Genomic DNA, 19,796 nt, shown 5'->3' on the forward strand with positions numbered 1-19,796 from the left:
TTCATGAATAAAGACTTCTCACTCCTTGATCCTGGGGGGGGGAATGTGTGGGGAGAAAAGAGGAGCTTGAAAGGGCTCTGAAAGAGAATGAGCCAGCCTGCCTTTTGTAGTGGCCCATGGAGTGGGGCTGGCACAGTGGGGAAGAAATCTGTTCCATGTGGAGTGCAATGTAACCAGCGTGCACTGAACAAGCACAATCTGTTTTGCTGCTCTTCCTGGGGTGACAGAGAATCATACCATCTGTACAAATTGTACCATTGAGCCTTTCACATGTATATTACACACCCAAGGACACCCTGACATATCTTAATGTGCATTATGACTAACATTAATTCTTTCCTGGGAGCAGACTGAACTGAATGAAGATCCATAGTCAGAAAGAGAATAATAATTACTGAGGAGACAAGGTTTCCTCAATATAATTTCTGGCAAACTAAGATCTTCTTTTGTCCTATTCTGACCACCTTGGTGGTTTGCATTCTTTGAGTTCAAAGGGTTTTGATGATCCTGATGAACAGGAAGTTTTGGTGCAGCCAGAAGCTGACACAGTCAAGGCAGGAAAATGTACCTTTATCTTATGTATCCAAAAGTATGCTAACTGCAATGAAGTGTTAGATAAGATCTGAAAAGTAGTGTTAGCCAGCAACTATATTGCTACTGTCAATGACTTATTTACCACTTGTTATGTTTTTCTGTACCAGACATGCACTGGTCACAGAGCTTGCTTATACACACCAGATGTGTTCATCATAAGATCCTTTAATGAGGTACGGCTGAGGTTCATTTAAATAAAGGTATTTTACACACATTACCACTACTCAGTTGCTGAACAATATAGTACAGTTTAGCATTCTCTTTTTCTACTCTCCTACCATGTACAATATTTACACTATCATTCTATCTTTGAAGTCCTGTACATATCAATCTGTTAAGTGTCTCTGAAGCTTACTGGTTTTCTAATTACATGACACAGATCCATAACAACTTGTTCATCTAGCTGTCCATTAGTTGCAACTACTGTCTGTGGTTGATTCAGAGCCTTTCAGTCTTCTCTTTCTGCATCTGCTATCTAGAAAGTTTGCCATGTTGATAGTTCTCTCCAAGGAACAAACTGTAGATGTCTACTGAACTCTCCACTGTTAATGTCAATCATATATGATCTGAGCACTGAATTCTTTTTCTTTATGACAGCTGGAGTTATCCATGCCTTCTCTCCATCCAATTTGACAGGAACAGTCACCAGGGTGTAGACCTGAGAGTTACCTAACTGAGTGATGTCAGTGGTAAAAGCATTCATAAGCTCTTTTAGCTGATTTGGCTATTCTCTTAGTGTCTGGTCACTGTGGAGATAGAACTACTTTCCAACTTTGGAAAAGAATCTGAGTTCTCTTACCATAAGGAGTTGTGTTGGACTATATGCAGTAGTCGGTATTGGTGTTGAGCTAACTCAGAAGAGCAAGGAATCAATATTCCTGGTGTAGGATTTTCTTAGCTGTCTGTAAAAAGAAAAGGAGTACTTGTGGCACCTTAGAGACTAACCAATTTATCTGAGCATAAGCTTTCGTGAGCTACAGCTCACTTCATCGGATGCATATGCATCCGATGAAGTGAGCTGTAGCTCACGAAAGCTTATGCTCAAATAAATTGGTTAGTCTCTAAGGTGCCACAAGTACTCCTTTTCTCTTTGTGAATACAGACTAACACGGCTGTTACTCTGAAACCTGTCATCTTAGCTGTCTGTACATCTCTTTGAGTCTCTTCATTCTCATGTGGATTAAGTTGGTTCCTAGTAACATGATCAAAATCTTACTTCATTCAGAATGACTTAATTCTGCTGCAGTGAATTGTGGTCCCTCGTCTGTCATTAGTTGTTCTGGAATATCAAAGTGAGCAAAAGTGCACTTCACTTTCTCAATAACACCATGCATTGTGTTTTTCAAGTACATTGTGGACTTTTCTTTCCAGGTATATAGAAACAATAACCAGGTAATGATGTTCTCTGAATTTGCATACATCTGCAGCTAGTCTCTTCCAAGTTCTTCTGGTAGAAGTGTTGTTATTAAAGTTTTGTTGTGTTGGTTTGTTACTTCTGCAATGTTCATATGCAGATACTTTATGTCCTTGTTGATGCCTGGTCACAACACTGACTGATTGGCCTATTCATGGCATTTAGTTAATCCTTGATGTCTTTCATGGATAAGGTTTAGGATTTCTCCTCTCTCTTTTTTTTAATTATGATGCAATTGCCTTTAATAATGAGTCCATTTGATTCACTTAATTGTCTATACACCGCAAAGCAGTCTCTTGTCACTTCCTTAGTGTCCTTTACAATAGTTGGACCAGCTGCCCCAATGTAACTTAGAGATTCTTGAAGTTGCATGTCTGTTGAGGTTCCTTTTTGTAACTGGAATAGTTTCTTTTCTGACATTGGTCTGTATATGTCCACAGCACCTATGCATGCCTTTACACCATCTTCAAGCTCACAGGTAGCTGAGTGCAATGCTGGGCTCCATTAGAGAGTATCTGCTACTACCAAACTTTTCCGCAGGAATATATTTAGCTATTGGGTTCAATCACATTAACCTTAGCAACAGACATTGTCATCTCAGTGGTGCTTGATCTGGGTCTTTTCTGGTGATCAGGGTTACAAGCACGTTATGGTCTGTTATCAGTGTAAATTAATCCAGTCCACACAGATATCTGTAAAACAGGGGTTCCCACACTTGGTTCTCAGCTTGTTCAGGGTAAGCCCCTGGCAGGCTGCAAGACGCTTTGTTTACCTGACTGTCCGCAGGTACGGCCGCTCACAGCTCCCAGTGGCCGTGGTTCACCATTCCCAGACAACGTGACAATGAGGCACAAACCTCTATACTGAAAAATGTCTGAGGACTTGTGTCAATCAATTCTTAGTGAAGAGTCTCATCTCTCAAATTTGCTTTCCTTACCTTTATGACAGAGACCAGATGTTATGACATTGGTGACATGGTGCTGGAAATGCATTTGCTCAGACTTCTGTTAGAACTAGTTTCTAGTGACGGATTATCTTTTCTTCATTTGGTTAAAAGTAGTAAAAAATTGAGACTTAAATATTATGTCCTGAAACTTGACAATCAAATGCATTTTTAAACACTGGTATATATACACAGTACTTTTTTTAAAAAACAACAACAACAACAACAACCACCACCACCCATGATCAACAGCTATGCAGAAGCCATGTATAGTTTTTATTATTTATTAAAATAATGGAGAAATTGATGTGCACTTCTAATGTAAAATGTGAACAATATTTTTGCAAGTTAATCATTTGGACCATTCTAATTTTGTTAATGGAAACCTACCATATAAGATTGTGGTCCTGTAGAGTCTACTTGAATCAAATTCCAGAATTAAGGCCTTAAATTAAGCTTTCTGCTCCCTCCCCCTCCCCCCCACAAAAAAAGACCTCTGGGGTGAGATATATCTGTAATTATATCTAAAAAAATGGGTTTTTTTAATTCCCTAAGATGTTATACCATTTTGAAATTTCCATTCAAGTCACTGGGGCTCATGCTTCTAACACACCAGAGGTTGCCTGGAAACTATAAAAAATGTTTGTCTGAACTGTTTGAAACCATTATGTATGGGCCCAAGCCACAACATTCTGAATCAGATCTGGGTCAGGATTTTGAGCACTCCCATTCTGAAGGGGGAAGGTCTAAGGCCTCCATTAAACAAATGTAAAGACTCCCCTTACCTCCCACTGAAGTCGAATTAGGCATTGGTTTAGCCCATTATGAAAATAGAGCCACATCTCACAAATTGCCCCTAAATCAGTGTTCAGATGTTAAACAATCTCCACTCCCCCCCGCCCACACACACACACATACATTTTTGGTGTTCAGATCAGAGATATTGGTATGGACTCAGCTCTATAAACTGTAGCAAACCGGGGTTTCACTTTTTCAAACACTTCATGCTTAACTTGAAGTACTTCTGTAGTCCTACTGAAGTTGATGGGGTTACTCACATGCTTAAAATTAAGTACATATGCAAATGTTTTCAAGACTGGGGCTTAATTGTGTTAAAGGGGAAATATATTTTATTCATACATGGAAAGCCATAAATGTAAAAACCTCATTAAAAGAGAACAGAAAATTGTGTTTAAACTTTTGTTTGCAGATATGAAAATAGTTATCTTAAGTACAACATTCATTTTTGAAAAAAAAATTATATTGCTATAGCAATATAAAACAATTCAATATTTTACTTTTCTGTCTGCTATTTTGTGGAAAAGTTGAGTGACTGTTGCCCACATTTGTTAATAGTTTTTCTGATTTTTCTTTAAGTCTCAGCTTGAGAAATCCTAACACAATAATGGTTCTATAACCTTAAAATACACTAATAAAACTTCTCTGTTTGTTCACAAAATAACTTTTTGGAAACATTTGTGAAGGATCAATTTACAAAGGATAAAAGTACACTTTCTTGCTTTAAAACTCATGGGCTAAATCATCAAGTATCAGTTTATGTTAGGATGCAAGAAACTTTGTCCAGTGAGGAACTACCAAAAGCATGAGAGCAACATTATAGTCCACCCATATCCCACCTGGCAGCCAGCCAAAAGCTTCAGGACAGACTGAGAATCCTAAAAAGCTGCAGTGGCCAATAGCCAAAGACAGTGTACTAAAGCATAAGACTCAAAATGAACTCCTGGGACAATCATCAACATTTGGAGTGTCATAGCTTACAAGGCAACCCTTGCCCTCAATCCTGCTTCAGTGAGTGTCAGTGGTGTAATGGAATGCTAAGCTATACTCTCTATAGCCTTTAGATGGTGTGTATAAAATGCCTCATTTAAATGAACCTGAGCCCTACCTGGCAGCGCATTAAAGGATCTTATGATGAACGCATCTGGTGTGTATAACCAAGCTCTGTAGCCAGTCCATATCTGGTACAGAAGAACATGATAAGATGCCAGGAGTTAACTAAGAACTGAAACAGGAGGAAAACAGCAACAAATGTTGCAGACCGAAGGAACAAAGCAACAACAAAGGCTGCAGGATCTCATCAATGTGCTTCTCTTCAATGACCCAGAGAATTTAAGCTTTGATAAACCTTCACAATGGACAGACTAGAAGCAGTATTTTTCAAAACTTCAAATTGCAAACAAACTCCACAAGGAAACTGGAGATACATGGGTATCTTCGTTAATTTATGCTTTGGAGAAGCAGGAAGAGTACATCTTTAAATCCTTTGATTTTACTGAGGATTGTCACAAAGATTACTATGCAAAGGTTCTGCTTTTCTTTGATGTGTACTTTATAACTCAGAGAAATGTGATTTATGAAAGAACATGTTTTCACCAGAGAACTCAAGAACCCGGCAAAATATTGAATGTTTTATAAGAGTTCTGCATACTTGGGTGATTTGTGGAATACAACACATGAAAATATCAGAGACAGGCTGGTTATTGAGTTATCTGATGAAAAACTTTTTCACAGCAGCTACAATTATAAAGAGATTTAACCCTATCCACAGCTATTCAAATAGAAAAACAGTCTGAACACGTGAAACAGAAAAACCTAGAGAAACTTGAAAAAACTGAAACTATCTTACAAACTGTAGAGGGACAAGGTGAGGAAGGTACAATCTTTTATTGGACCAACTCCAATTGATGAGAGAGACAAGGTTTAGAGACACACAAAGTTCTTCTTCAGGTCTTTCCCAAATTAGAAAGGCCAAGGCACAAAATTAGATTAAACTAGCTAGAGACATAAAGGGTAAAAAGGAAATATTACACAAATACATTAAGAGCAAGAGGAAGACCAAGATAGAATAGGCCCATTACTCAATGGTGGGGTTGGGGGGAAGATAACAGAAAATGTGGAAATGGGTGTAGTGCTAAATGAATTTTTTGTTTCAGTTTTCACTGAAAGAATAGCAGCAACATGACATCTAACATAGTGAACACCAATGAAAATGAGGTAGGATCTGAGCCTAAAATTACGGAAAGAACAAGTTAAAAATTACTTAGACAAGTTAGATGTCTTCAAGTTGGCAGGGCCTGAGGGAAATACATCCTAGAATACTCTAGCAGCTGACTGAGGAGATGTATGAGCTATGAGCGACTATCTTTGAAAACTCTTGGAACGCAGTTGATATTCCAGATAACTGAAAGATGGCAGCTTCCCGGCCAATGTGAGCTGCGGTAAGCGGTGGGAATGATGAACCTTGGCCACTGGGAGCTGAGAGCAGCCGTACCTGCAGATGCTCAGGTAAACAAAGCGTCTCGCGGCCCACCAGAGGCTTACCCTGAACAAGCTGCGAACCAAGTTTGGGATCTCCCACCTTATAATATGGGAAACAGATATTATAAGTAGGATTAATACATGCAACATCCTACAAGTGTTCCATAAAGTCTAAACACATTTTTATAACTAATATATATGTTAACAGTACTAACACAGAGGTAAGACAGATTGTTTTTCAGCTATGCATTTGTCAGTGTTGGGTGAGGCCTAGGCAAGAACTGGTACCTGGTCTGTCAGAATCACACCAGTCTGATTTTAACTTCCACAGTGACACATGCAGATAGAGGCGATCTCTCAGAAAGCCATCTCCCACATAACCTGAGGGTGTTATCAGAGTATAACTTGAAGTAAACAGGAAGACAATACAGTTTGAGACTTAGTATAATAGGTTTCCTTTGGCTAATACCACTAAATAAGACAAATAACCACTTTCACCACCAGATATAGTTTCTGAGTGGTCTACAGAACTAGCCACATGTAGAATAAATTGTACCAGTCCCATCTAGAGATTCCAACAATATAGATTACTTTGACAAGATTTAGATTTGTCAAAAACTTCTTCAATGCTCAAAAAAGAGGTTCAGTTTAGAAGATGACTAAGGCTGGTTTTGGTTTAATTTTATTTACAAATGTGCAAAGTAGCCACTCGCCAAAAACAACAAAAACCCTAAGAGTAGTTGGATCTAGCTTTAAAGCAAATCCTGCTGGACCTAACTGATGTTGAGAAATGTAAGATTTTTCTCATGTGTGGGTTATTTAGATTCTGTCCACAGCTATAAATTCATTTTAGACAGGCACAGCTAGCAAACAGTAGCCAGGAGCAGGAGGCCAGGAAGAGGGGTTAATCTAGAGTGGTAATCCGCTGATTACTACCTTCCTCTCCCTTACCTTCCCCTAGGGATTTATATGTGGTATAATAGAGCTGATACATTGTAAAGATTGTTTATTTTTGTATGCTTCATGACAATTTTTGTATGAAACAAACATTTCAGTGCACAATGGTTATATCCTTCAGGCTGTTTTATTTGACCCTCACTGCACCCTATAAATGAAACTTCTGTTTGGTAGCCGTAACTGGGACTAGAATAGCAGCATATAAACCCAAACAAAAATATTTCCCCTTAATAAGCAAGATTATTTTTTAAACAAACTACATAAATCTCAAGCAGTTTAGGTCCCATTTTATATCGGCCTAAAAATTGTTATAATCTTGGTGGAAAGTTTTTTATACCAATATATTGTTCTTAGTTTATTTTAAAAAAGAAAAAGGGGAAAATACCTAATTGCCGAATAACAAAGAAACCTATCCCTGTGCCCAGGGTTGTTCATAAACTGCTCTCTCCCTATTTCAATAGGGTCTCATTATCCCCTTTAAGAGGCAGACACAGAGTAAAAGAGTGGGCAGCCCTGTTATACTCAGGAGATTGGGAAGGCATTCTGGGATAGAATGCCTGGTGCTGCTCCCTCTGGGGTGTGGTGGCTCTGTAAGACTGCTAACATGGGACAATGCTGAAAAGGCAAAGCTGAGCCCAGAGAAATAACAAACAAGTAATAGTCAGCACCCGCACCTGTTCTACACAAAAATATGATGTATTCTGCATGATTCTTGGGACAAGCTTATATGATCCTTGTGCACTCCAAACTTCCACTGATTTCACTAGGAGATGTGTGCGTGCAAGCAATGAAGAGATGGGCCCTTGCCTCCCACAAGCAATCAAAATTCATGAATCAAGCCCCCCATAATCATGAGATTAGCATAAAACCTGTGATATTTCATTTTTGTAGGAGGGGTTCTTTTGTACCTGTGGGTTTTTGAAATGTTTAGGGATCACATTTTCAAGCTTTTCCACATAAAAATGTTGATTAAAAATGTCCTTTTTTTATAAATATGAAAGCTGAGGGTGTCCAGGAGCCAGGGCTTTAAAACAACAACAATTCATGCACACTACAAGGAGTACATGGTAAGATTCATGACAAAAACAAAACCCCCACAAGATTAAAAAAAACTATTCTTAGCATTTTACTTGTACCATGATGATGGTGCTCAAATGTGGAAATAAAACACACTCCATTAAAATAAAGTTAAATGCATGCTTAAGTAATAGTATCCTTTACTAATGGTCTATTTTATTTGATTATATTCTTGCTACTGAAGAGACAGCCAATTGGTTTTAGATAAAGCTGTTCTGGCTTCATTAACTGGACAGGAAAAAGAATATTTCAACCACATACCTTAGAGCATAGTAAAATTGTTTTCATACACCACATCAAATTGGATCAACCTTTGGGTATCTATGACCCAAAAACCACTTAGTACCAACTGGCAAGGGGTATGGAGACTTTACAGAAATCCTGAGTCTGTTGTGTACATTCTAGTATGAAGAATGTTATAGGAGATGTCAAATGAAAGCTGGTGTCACACTGATCTTCAATATCATACTGAAATGTGTTTATGGATACTATGTATATACACACACACACACTGAAAATATGTTCTTAAAGTCCATAAGGACTGGTCACCAGCAGAGGTGAAAAAAAAATCTGATCAGATAAGTGCTGTTTATATGTAAATTGAGTCATCGGTGATCCCTCAAATTTTAAGGATTATTGTTTTACATGAAATTATATCCAGTTATCACTGGTGGATCTGCAGGTGTCTAATGAGACCAATCCAGGATCCTCAAAACTTGTCACATTGGGGCAGACATTTCCCAATGAAAGGGGTGAATCTGGATTGCTGAGTCGGGCTGCAAAACATTCTTTCTTCCTTTCCCATTTCTCCATTTCCTGTTGTCTCTGTTGGATCTCAAAATATTGGAATCTTTTCCACTAGGTACTTTTCCATTTTGGTTGGCCAAGGGCTTGGGTTTCCCATGAGTTTATCTCAATATTGCACTTCTTCATGTTGGCGTTGAGGGTGCATTTGAAACACCTTTTTTGCCCACCCCTCATCCGTTGACCCCTTGCTTAGTTGTGAGTACATAACCTGCTTCGGGAGTCAATTTTCTGGCAATCAAAGAACATGATCAGTCCAATGGAGTTGGTGGTGTATGATCATAGCTTCAATGTTGGAGGTTCTGGCTTGGGACAGAACACTGCTGTTGGTGTATTGGTCATTCCACTTGTTTCAGAAGATTTTGTGGAGGCACCATTGATGGTATTGAGGGTTCTACAGTACATGACCCAGGTTTTGGCACCATACAAGAGAGCACTGGCTCATTGAAGATGGTATTGAATTTCCTTGCCAATATCAGCTTTCTGCGACAACTGCCAAGATAAAGGAAGTGCTCGGCATTCTTGAGGGTCTCTTTATTGATCTGAATTATGGGAGCAGGATCCTGGTGATTTGGAGCCTGGTGGAGTACTTTAGTTTTCTTGGTATTTAGTGTGAGGCCTCAGAGAAAGTGTGGACTATTTTTTCAGGATATTCTTCAAAGTGGGTGCATAAGGCACAGTCATCTGCGTATTGGAGTTCAAAGACTGATTTAGTGATAGTCTTTGTCTTGGATTGGAAGCAAGTGAGGTTGAAGATCTTGCTGTCCATTCTGTGTTGGATGTCAACTCCGGAGAGGAGCTTGTCAGCAATGAGAAGGAGGAAGGGGTCTGTTTTCAAGCCATTACTGATGACCCTCATAGGCATGTTGTCATGGAGGAGTCAGAGGACGGCATCAAATTTTGGCAGGCATGCAAATATAAGAAGAATTCTCCACAGAGCCTCACGATTGATGGAGTTTAATGCTTTTGTGAGGTTGATGTTGCTCATAGGATTTTTCCTGAAGTTTGTGGTCTGAATCTGGATTGCAATTCTGGATGGATTTCCTTGGTCAAGAAGAGCAGCCAGTTGAGGAGAATTCTATCAAGAATATTTCTGGAGGTGGACAATTGGGAGATTCCTCCATAGTTTCCACAATATGATTGTAACCATCTTCAAAAAAGGAGACAATCATAGCATCCTTAAGATCAGCTTGGATTTCTTCTGAATTCCAAATCTCGAAGATTAAGATGTGAAACTGATGAGACAATTCTTCTCTTCCTTCTTTGAAGATTTTGGTTTTGGGATTCTGTCAGGTCCAGATGCCCTATTCTTCATCTGTTTGGTGGCTTTCTTTATCTGGATGAATGTTGGTGGGGTTCTGAGGTAATCCTTGATGGGATGTTGTGGATTAAGTCAAAGATGCTTTCATCAGTGTTGGAATCATGATTCATGAAATCTTCAAAGTATTACTTCCATCATGCACTGATCAATTTGTTGTTCCTGAGAAGGTTGGCTCTATCCCTGGATCTGAGGAGAGCTAGCCCGTGGGTGTTGGGACCATAAAGGGTTGTGATGGCATTGAAGAATCCACACATCATGGGTGTTGGCAAGTTGCTGGATCTCCTTCGCTTTGTTCTCCCACCACTTGTTTTTCATTTCACAGATTTTCCTTTGAACTTCAGCTTTGAGTTGATGGTGGATGTATTGCTTCAGTTTGAAGTTGATGTCATTCTGCCAACACAGAAGGCCTTGCTCTTAAGGTCAATCATGTATTGGATTTCCTGGTTCTTGGCAAACTAGTCTTGGTGCTTCCTGGTTAAGAAACCCAGTGTTCCCTCTCATGAAGCATAGACAGCCAATTTGAGCACTTTCCAATGATCTTCAGAGCTCTCCATCTCAGTTTTGTTACTCCTCAGTTTCTCATTTAGGCACTGCTGAAAAAGGTCATGTTTAGTTGGGTCCTTAAGACTCTTAATGTTAATCTTCCATCTGGCTGATTTCTTCTGCATTTGTCATTTTGGTGTGAGTTTGATGGAAGTGAGGCAGCAGATAAGCTGATGGTCCGTCCAATAATTGTCAGTACCAGTCATCACTTTGGTGATGTAAACTTCTTCATGGATAATGACATAGTCAATCAGATGCCAATGCTTAGATTGTGGGTCTTTCCACAATGTGTTTTATTTATTCTTTTGGCAGAACATGGTGTTCATGATAATTAGGTCATGTTCTATGCATTTGGTCAGGAGAAGAATTCTGTTGGAATTGGTCTTGCCTACTCCTTCCTTTCTGATCGTGCAATTCCAAAGCTCTGATTCACATCCAAATCTTGCATTAAAATCACCAAGGAGTATGATCTTGTCCTCTTTGGGGATGACATAGAGAATTTAGTCAAGGTTGAAGTAAAATTCTTCTTTGGTTTCATCATCATCATCAAGGGTTGGCACATATGCACTGATAAGTGTTACATGCTGATTCTAGGCAAGTTTAAGGTGAAGGGTGATGAGTCATTAATTGAGGCTAACGGGTAATTCCAAGAGTTAGTTGACAATTTTGTTTTTGATAGCAGAACCAAAGCCATAGATTTGTCATTTATAATCACCAGCTCCTTTCCAGAAAAAAAGTGTAACCATCACCTTGTTCTTTGAACTGTCCTTCTGCACCTTGGGTCTCATTCAGTGCAGCAATATCAATGTCATATCTCCTGAGTTCTCTGGCCATGATCACTGTTCCTTACTCTGACTGGTTACTTTTTGAATTGTCCATCAGGGTGTGAACCTTCTAGGTTCCAAATTTCATTATTTGGTTTTGACGATGGTAAGGTGATCCCTCGTGACACAGTTATCTATTTGGGGAAAGGCAAGGAAGATTATTTTAGGGCACCTTTTCGAGCCCCCTCCATATGTGGGGTGAGTAGAGTGCATCCTAAAAGGAGCTGCTTAGTTGCAGTTGGAGTTGCAGCTGCTGTGTGTCACTCCTGCCTCTGTCCAAATGACCATCTGATAGCTGCCGCCTGTGTGCCAGTCCACGACTAGGAGCTTCCAGTCATCCTTGTCCTGCTTCCGTGACCACTTGTTGATCACTACAGGACTTGAACATGAATATGAAAGATACCTCTGCATGATTTTTTTTAAAGTGGAGATACAGTTGAACATCAGTGTCCACATGATGCTTGACCAGATGAGGATCAAAATCCAATGGCAAGGAAACCAAGCCAGTTGGAGACCTTCATCCCATTGAAGCCTTCATCCATCTTCATAGCCATTAAGATAAATTGTCTCTTCAACTGCCTGCTCTGGCTTTGAAGACTTGGAAGGGGAGATTGTACTGCTGTTAGTCTGAAACCTCACCTTCAACCTTGCTGCCTTGGGTGACTCTGCCAGGAGTGTGAGACTCCTGAGAGCATTGCTCTGAGGATCATGGGAACACTCAAGCTGCTCTACCACATCAAGATGGTAATCCATGGGGGTGGACGTAAATTGAGTATTGTGTCATTCACAATGGGCTCCCTAGCACTGGTCTGAACGGAATGTAAATAGAATCTTTCTGAAGTTCTGACAATCCTTTAAAGAAGAAGAGAAAAACAGCAGGGGAGAGATTTTTATCTAAAGGTGCACTTCAAAAGGTTTACCTGACTCTACGGGGGGAGGGGTGCAGAGAAGACACCTGGGTACCATTCACTGCAGAAATAAATAATACATAATAAATAAATAAATAAATAAATAAATAAATAAATAAATAAATATAAAGAGGGCAGCACCAAGACCCCTTTTTTCATGAAGCAATCAGGCTTGGTTGAAAATTCTGAAGGAAATTCTGGTTGAGCTAAACTTCTTTAGACAGGAGGTAACCTGTTAGTTAAGTTTGGTCTTAAGAAAGTATGTTATAACTGTTTGTGACCACTTGTTTCCAATATTCTTTCTTAGTATTACTTGAATCTCTTTTTTTGATAAATCAACCTTTTTTGTTTGTTTTCATTGTAAGTATATCTCAGTGCTGTGGAATTCAGCAAAATGAGGGTGCAAAGTTGGATTCCACAAACTGGTGTGTACGGTTTCTTGGAAACAGGAAGGCTGGTAATTTTGAGAGTGTTCAGTGATTGGATAATGCAGGAAATGCTCCATGTATTTGGGGGTGATGTATCTCTCACTACCTGAACAGAGAAATCAAATCATGCAGGGGCCTGGAAAGTAGTACTTGTATCACCAAAGGCTGGCAGATTCAGTGAGCTGATCCACAGCAGGCATACACAAGACAGCCTTTCACCAAGGATGGTGAGTTGCCTCACAAGCCTGGGTAACCCTCAGGAGCATCAAAGTAGTCTATGGATTTTCAATCATTGTTATATAGATGAGGCTTGAGTCAATGCCATGTAAGTTTCTCAAAAGAACCAGTCTGTAAAAGGGAATTAATTTTTAATCAATATGAAAAAAAAAAACATTAAACATGAATAATTAAGCACAATAGAAAGTCTGCAGGATTGTTACTTCCACAAAGGGTGTCTACACTAGGATATAAGTATGTGAACACGTAAGACAATTTGCATCATTATGAATGAGAAACTACGTTTTTCTTTAGGGGATAGATTAGTATTTTAGAATCATAGCTGTACATAATTCAAAAAAGGCTTACAGAGAAAGGCCAGTGGTTTAAGTTTAACATGTTCTTATAAAGCAGCATAAAAGATTCATCCATGGCTCAGGCAAAGCGATCAGGTTAGTGTTTTAATTAACTTGAAAAGAAATCAGAATGAATCTTTCCTGTCTGTAAAATTAAAAAAAAAACCACATCTTTCATTGAAGAATAAAGAGTATGTTCAAGCATAAATTGTATTTTTTCATAAACAACTACTTTTTCTATTTATCATTTTATTTGTTCCAGATATCCTGTAAATCATGCTTTATTCCTAGATGCGAGAAATATGCTGATGAGGAGTTGCTTATACTGGCTGCTTAATAGTGATGTTTCCATAAACAGTTGATCCATTATAATTAGACTAGCCCTTTTCCAAACATGCCATACAAAGATACATAATATTCAGGTTAGCTTTTCGCATACTCTGGTCATTTAATCATATCTAACGAAGCAGGGTAGGTGAGGTCTTCCTATGGTATAAATTGCTAGAGGTCCGTTGACTTCAATGGAGCTACACTGATTACAACAACTGAGGATCTGGCCCAATAGCTTGGCTTTGTTTAATTTAATTGGAGTTCCCCCCACGCCCCAAAAAAACCCAACAACTAGTAGCAGTAACAAGTAGCAGTAACAACAAGTATTAAAATAAGAAGATTGACAAAGTAGTGTAAATGTCAAAACATTGTAATTACATTGCTATATCTAATTCAATTAAAGGTAAAAGTTATAGTTTAAAAGAAAAATACTCCTGTCCTAGAAGAAGTTAACCCATTTGATTGTCTATTGCTGCAAAAGCTTACATTATTCTATCATCTATTTAGTGAGGGAAGCGGGAGTGAAAAATAGATGCCTATAATTATTGTTCTCTGAAGACATATCTCAGTGCACTACAATGCTTTGGCCTTTGTGCCATCTCAGGAATGTCTATTGTTCCATAGTTCTTCAAGGAGACCCAGCAGGAGGCATTCCCATGCTGAGATGGTAAGGCTGCCCCTGGAGTTTCAATGATCCATTCCCTTTTTACCAAGTTGTAAAAGACACTTCAGTCACAGTAGACAGCTGGAATAACAGACACAAAAATATGATGCTGTAGAGTCCTTGGTTCTGATAAGAGGTGGAAGGAAGACATGTCTCCAGAGAAATAACAATCACATAATAATGGATTACCTTTTTTCCTAAAGTTCCTAACTCATTAGATTCTTGCAGTGAAAGGGCACAAAAGAGTTCCAGGAATGCTGTAACAATTACTATTAAATTATTTGTATTACTATAATGCCTAGGAGCTCCAGTCATGAGCCAGGGCGCCATTGTACTAGGCATTGTGAAAACACAGAACCAAAAAGGTCATGTCCTGACCCAAAGAGCTTACAACTGAAGTATAAGACAAAAGACAGCAGATGGAAATAGACAGGGAAGTGTAAGGAAACAATCACAATCATACAGCATTGCTCAGTTGGCATTTTGGGCAGTAGTCTCAGCAAATTATGTTCCTAACCACCATCAATATTTGTGTAGGTATCATGACAAAGGAGAGTGTTAAGAAGAGATCTGATGAATTATGAGGTGGCTGTACACATCTTTATAGGAAACCCTTCCCAAACGTAAGAGGCACCATAGGAAAAGTATGAAGGTGTTTGAACAAAAATGTAACAAGTGGGCAATGAAGGCCATCATCACGGACCAAAAAAGGTGAGTGTCAACATCTCAACAGCATGTGACAGAAGACAGGGTGTGAAAATGAGGATAATTAGTTCATTTCAGTTCAAGAATGGAGTTAGTAAAGGGATGCAGAGAGAGGGGTGACATGGTCAAAGTGACAAACTAGGAAAATGATACTTGCAGCAGTATTTTGAATGATCGTATTATACTGGATCTTATTATACTGTACTCTGCTAGACTGAAAAGACCATTACTTAATATTTGTTCCTCATATGGATACTTATAGACTAATCAAGTCACCACGTCTCTTTGTTAAGGTAAATAGATTGTGCTTCTTGAGTCTATCATTATAAGGCATGCATTTTCTAATCCCCTTTAATCATTCTTATGGCTCTTTTCTGACCCTTTCTTATTTATCAACATCCTTCTTGAATTGTGGGCACCAGAACTGGCCACCCTACTATCTATGAGATATCCCATGATGCAGTGTCATTAGTGCTGATATGAAGAATCACCAGTGGATCTTGGCCCATAGACTTCAGAAACCTATCCAGTCTTAGAGTGAAATCTTGCACCTTAGGTTTGGGAAGGAAGCACACTGAGCTGTTGTCCACTTGTCCCTTGCAGAATGTTCTTTTGATTCTTTTGAATATTGAATATCCAATAAAGATCATCTGTATTCATTGGACAGCTGTGAAATTGTTTGGTGGTAAGCTTCATTTTTATAGGTTGGGCTGAGTTGCCATCCACACATCTTGTGAATCTCTCCATTCCCTTGGACCTGCTGGATCCTAACATATATCTTTCCTAGTGTCCAGATTGAGGGCCCAATGTTGATTTGAAACTTCTAGATGAAATTTTTGATGATGAACTAGATGATCTCAAGGACGCTTCCAGCCCTCCATTGGTATATTACACCCTGATATTACTTGTATTTCTTAGTACAACCTCCTTCTGCTCTCTGTTGTAATTCACATTTATTTTGCGTAAGTGATGCCAGACAATTCCAAATTACACAACTGCCATCATTTACAATGGTCTCTGTCCTTTGTCCCCGATACTCCATAGAAATGACACGCATATGCACCGGTTTCAGTTTGGTTCCTTATGATTATATTGGGCTAAAACAAACTATTATATTGGACTAAAACAAAATATTAGTTTTAGCTCTCAGTTTTAACAGTGTAAATCTAGACTAATTCAATTTATTTCAGTGGAGTTTATAGGGATGTACAATGTAACAGAAAGCAGAATCCAGTCCAATTGTTCTCTTTCAATCCTGCAGTGTTGAGCGCTGAAGCTTGTAAATCATTTTTGTCTCCATCAGAGGTTTACAGTGGCTCATTTCCATGGCAACCTCAAATTCACCAATGACCAGTTCTGTAGTTATATTTTCTTCTCTCAGTTCTTTTAACAAATTGTTGAGAACTGGCAAGCGTCTGCTAAAAGATAAAGTTCTCATCTCAGAGTTTAGTGGAAACAAATCTGCCCATTATAACATCTAGCTTTCTGGGCTGATGTCAAGAACCAAGCCAGTGTGAAGTTACAGGTGGAGAAACTGTATTGCTTGGCTGATGTCTGGGCACATGCCTTTTGGAAGGTTACTGGCTAAAATATCTCTAACTTGGTTAGGTGATGTCAGAATACAGGTATCTGTGAGGTTTGCTGATTCAGTACATCTATCTTCCTGGGTCAAAGTAAAACATCAGCTACCTGAAAATGGCCTTCTCTGTGTTTATTTTCCCTGAATAAATAAGAAACATGAAACTCTGAGGAGCAAGGTAAGGTGACATCACTACTGGAAGAACCATTGTGGATCTTACACACATAGTGTGAATAAAGCAACAGCTACATGGCAGATACTGACTTATAAACTGGTCTGACTATTCTGAGCTGAGTGAAGTGGCTGGTGAAAAAAGAAATTCAATACACGTGAAATAATAGAAATGGAAATTATACATATCTATAGCTTTAACAAATTGAGTATTCAGTGTTTTAGCTACCCTAAAAAGAATATCTTCTTCTGCCCTGGGGAAAGCAGATGAACCTGGGATTTGTTCTTGTAAAACAAATTCCACTTTCAATTATCCCCCTTCCTCTACTTTTACATAGATCTACTCTTGTCCTCCAACTCCCTATCCCACCTCACAAACTAAATCACGCCTCTCCCCTTCCCTTCTCCTCATATATTCCCATCCTGTGGATCACAGAAACCCCTTTGGGACTGCCACCTGCTGTGCCTAGACTACCTCTGAGCCCATTTTCCCTGCCAGCTTAGGACTTCAGCACCTTGCCTTGTTTGAGCCAGACATGCTTGCCTGCTGCAAACACAGATCCAAGTCTGAACCACATCCCGCACAAGCTGCAGGCTTAACTGAAAACAGCTTAAGAAGTGCTCCTGTCTCCAGCACTCAGATATCCAGCTCCCAATGGGGTCCAAACCCCAAATAAATCCATTTTACCCTGTGTAAAGCTTATAGAGGGTAAACTCATAAACTGTTCGCCCTCTATAACACTGATAGAGAGATATGCACAGCTGTTTGCCCCCTCAAGTATTAATACATACTCTGGGTTGATTAATAAGTAAAAAGTTGTGTTATTAAATAAAAAAGTAGGATTTAAGTGGTTCCAAGTAATGACAGACAGAACAAAGTGAACTACCAAGCAAAATAAAACAAAACATGCAAGTCTAAGCCTAATACTGTAAGAAAACTGAATACAGATAAAATCTCACCCTCAGAAATGCTTCAATAAGCTTCTATCACAGACTGGATGCCTTCCTAGTCTGGGCCCAATCCTTTCCCCTGGTACAGTCCTTGTTTCCAGCTCAGGTAGTAGCTAGGGGATTTCTCATGACTGCAGCCCCCTTTGTTCTGTTCACCTCCTTTTATATCTTTTGCACAAGGTGGGAATCCTTTGTCCCTCTCTGGGTTCCCACCCCTCCTTCTAAATGGAAAAGCACCAGGTTAAAGATGGATTCCAGGTCAGGTGACGTGATCACATGTCACTGTAAGACTTCATTACCCACTTGCCAGCCCACAGGTATACAGGAAGACTTACAAGTAAACAGAGCCATTTACAACCAATTGTCCTGGTTAACAGGAGCCATCAAAATTCCAGGCCATCATTAATGGCCCACACTTTGCATAATTACAATAGGACCTCAGAGTTATATTTCATATTTCTAGTTTCAGATACAAGAATGATACATTTATACAAATAGGATGACCACACTCAGTAGATTATAAGCTTTGTAATGATACCATACAAGAGACCTTTTGCATGAAGCATATTCCAGTTACATTATATTCACACTCATTAGCATATTTTCATAACATCATATGGAGTGAACCGTCACACTGTGTCACTTCCCTACCTCTTCAGATTCTCTTTCCCTTACTCATCACTTCACATCTCTCTCCTCTTTTCACCCTTACCCTACAATGTCCCTGGTTGACTGTGGTTATGTCTAGCCATACCTCTGGTTTATTTTTCCTTCTGACCCTACTGCCATAACAACTCAAGAACAGTATGGACTTCAATAATCATTTTTTCTCATTAGTTTTCTGCCTGTTCTGTGGTAATGCTGTCATATACACTCCCTGCCTATCCATAATCCCCATTGAACACCTATTATTTTCCATCATGTCCTTCTGAATCCAGTGTTGTGAAATAATTCACTCTCCAGCAACACAGGCTCATTCGCCACTTCCTACTAACTGCTTTATCAAAGGTGGGGTGGCAACATGATTCCAGGGATGTAGGCTGTAAATATACCACTGGTCCCCTCTTGGCTTGGAGCTGTTCAGCTACATTGCCCACATTATCCATATATTTCACTCTTACAATTAGTATGAGATAAGAATTTGCCAATAGCCCAAAAAATCCTTTTTTTTTTTTAGAATAGGTTAAAAAAATCACATTTCCATGGATTTAAACAGCTAGCTTTCAGCTTTTCATCTCATTTATTTATAGGACCCTCAAGACTTTTCCAGTTACCAGTGTAGTATACAGTGTTCAAGCATACCAAAAATAGTCTTTGGTTATTGGCTGTAAAATTAATGTACATGATGTAAAGTTACCAGAAACTGTATCCTGTACTGTTATTTGCCCTTTTTATTTAAACACACAGTGTGCAGTGGGATATCAGAGTAATCCTAGCAGCATTAAAAGAAGTAAATAGATTTAAAGAGACATTCCTATTAAAAACAAATAATTTGGAGGGCGAATCAATGCCACACTGACATTCTGTTGGAATTTTAGAATATGGTAAATGTGTTCAGAACTACTGGCTATCAGTGTAGCTTTCTCTCCATCATTGGTTATCATTAGCAAAGGACTCAGACACTAATTTGGTTAATAGTTTCATTTTGTTGGCCTGATTTTGAAAAGTGGCCTCTAACTTTGCAGAAAAAAAAAATTGCACCCACAAATAACTACAAGGCTCACAGGTAATA

The sequence above is a fragment of the Chelonia mydas genome, chromosome 1 (assembly GCF_015237465.2).
Source record: "Chelonia mydas isolate rCheMyd1 chromosome 1, rCheMyd1.pri.v2, whole genome shotgun sequence".
NCBI classification, from domain to species: Eukaryota; Metazoa; Chordata; order Testudines; family Cheloniidae; genus Chelonia; species Chelonia mydas.